Here is a 2500-nt window from a genome sequence, read left to right on the forward strand (position 1 = left end):
GCCTGTGCCGGGGCTTCAAATATGGAAAAAAAAAAAATTTCAAAAAAAGGGCCCCCATCGGCCCCCCGGGTGGTGCCGGGGTCGGGGGGCATGATTCTGGGGCGCCCCGGAGCCAAGTAGGCGCCTGGAGGAAAGCGAAAAAAAACTTTAACTTTTTTTGACCACCAGGGGTGGGGGGGTCTCGTGCCCCATCGGGTGCCCGCCCCGAGTGCCTCTCATGGCGGATACGTTTTCACCCGCGAGCGGGAGACACATGTGGTGCACATGGTTCATTGGGCTTGTGTGGTATGGGCAAAACCACTGTAAAGTCATACTGCCATTGACTTCCATTCATTTTCCCAGGATGACTTATATACTCTATGGTAGCTGTCTGGTGGACTGGGGGTCGCGACAATGTTACGCTTGTAAATCAGAAGCTGGGAAATGCATTGGGAAGCTGGGAAAACCGTTTTTCGAGCTCATTTTCGGTTCCGCCGAACGGATTTTGATCAAAATAGGCTCATTCGAAAGGTATTAACCGGGGGCACACGGAAAACCGGGACTTATAACGCGCACGTGCGCGTGCGCGAAACCGGAAGCGAAAGAAAACTTCAAACGGAGCTACAACCGTGAACGGAGCTGAAACCGGCGAAAAATTTCAACGCACGCCGTCGCGCCCCACTCCAACTTAAATAACAAAACTGTCCCTATCGAAATCGGTTGGATAAAACGGAAACGGGAAGCGAAAGAAAACGTTAAACGTCTACACCGAAATGGCCATAGTCAGTTCCAATGAAAAAACAACTCTCACGTGTGTGCCCCACTCTAAAGCAGTGTATAAAACTATCCCCAGCGAAATCAGAGCTACACAACGAAAACGGGAAGCCAAACAAAACTTTAAACAGAGCTACCGAATTGGATATCATCAATCCTGGGAAAATAACCACACACACCGCTGCCCCCCGTGCCAACTTGAATTTAGAAACCGTCCCCAGCGAAATCCCACGTTCGGGCGCAAAACTGCACGTTTGGAGCCACATTTTGTCTGAAGCTGGAAACCTGCATTCAAAGCTGGGAAAAGGTGCTCATTGACAGGCATCTCCACTTCGGGACCTCGTAGCACCTTCACCCGGGTGGCGTTGGAAAGGTCTGGGCGAGGGGGACACGGGGAGGTCAGGCTCGCCACGCGCACGCGCTTCCCCGCGAAACGGGAGCCCAAACAAAACTTTAAACGGACCCACCGAATTGGGGATCATCAATCCTGGGAAAATAACCACACACACCGCTGCCCCCCGTGCCAACTTGAATTTAGAAACCGTCCCCAGCGAAATCCCACGTTCGGGCGCAAAACTGCACGTTTGGAGCCACATTTTGTCTGAAGCTGGAAACCTGCATTCAAAGCTGGGAAAAGGTGCTCATTGACAGGCATCTCCACTTCGGGACCTCGTAGCACCTTCACCCGGGTGGCGTTGGAAAGGTCTGGGCGAGGGGGACACGGGGAGGTCAGGCTCGCCACGCGCACGCGCTTCCCCGCGAAACGGGAGCCCAAACAAAACTTTAAACGGACCCACCGAGCTGGGGATCATCAATCCTGGGAAAATAACCGCGCACACCGCTGCCCCCCGTGCCAACTTGAATTTAGAAACCGTCCCCAGCGAAATCCCACGTTCGGGCGAATAACTGTGAATTTTAAGCCCCCGTTTCTCTCAAGCTGGAAACGTGCATTCAAAGCTGGGAACAAGGGCTTCATGTACAGGCATCCCCACTTAGGAACCTCGTAGCACCTTCACCCAGGGCTCGTTGGATAGGTATGCCCGAGGGGAACACGGGCACATCGAGACCCGCGGCCGCACGCGCATTTCCCCGACGCTGCGAGCGAAACAACATTTCAAACACGCCTACCGAAATGGGGACACTTTTTTCGGGGAAAATAACCGCACACACCGCTGCCCCTTGCCCTCACTTGAAGAACAAAACCATCCCCAGCAAAATCACACTTTCGGGCGCCAAACGGTGCATTTCACACCCACAAAATACTCAACAAGTCAAACACACTCTCACACTGCAAAATTTGGGAGCCCCGGGGAACAACACTACACTCTTGGCCTCCCCGGGGAACAGCACTCCCAGGGCGGCAAGCACACCTCCGGGGAGGACCCCCCTGCACTACCTGATCACCGTGGGGCCCTGTGCACCCACTCTTAAGCACCCCCCCTGTGTTAAAACCAAAATAACCCCACTTTAAGAAGTACGTGCCCCTGGGCATCCCCTGCTTACAGTGCCCGTGCCCCTGGGCATCCCCTGTTTACAGTGCCCGTGCCCCTGGGCATCCTCCCATTGACTCCCACTCAAAATGGACTTAGGTTTTGGACGCTAAAGTGCCTGTGATGCAGTGCCCCTGGGCATCCTCCCATTGACTCCCACTCAAAATGGACTTAGGTTTTGGAGGCTAAAGTGCCTGTGATGCAGTGCCCCTGGGCATCCTCCCATTGACTCCCACTCAAATTGGACTTAGGTTTTG

This window comes from Osmerus eperlanus, unplaced genomic scaffold, assembly GCF_963692335.1.
Source record: "Osmerus eperlanus unplaced genomic scaffold, fOsmEpe2.1 SCAFFOLD_191, whole genome shotgun sequence".
In the NCBI taxonomy this organism is placed as follows: Eukaryota; Metazoa; Chordata; class Actinopteri; order Osmeriformes; family Osmeridae; genus Osmerus; species Osmerus eperlanus.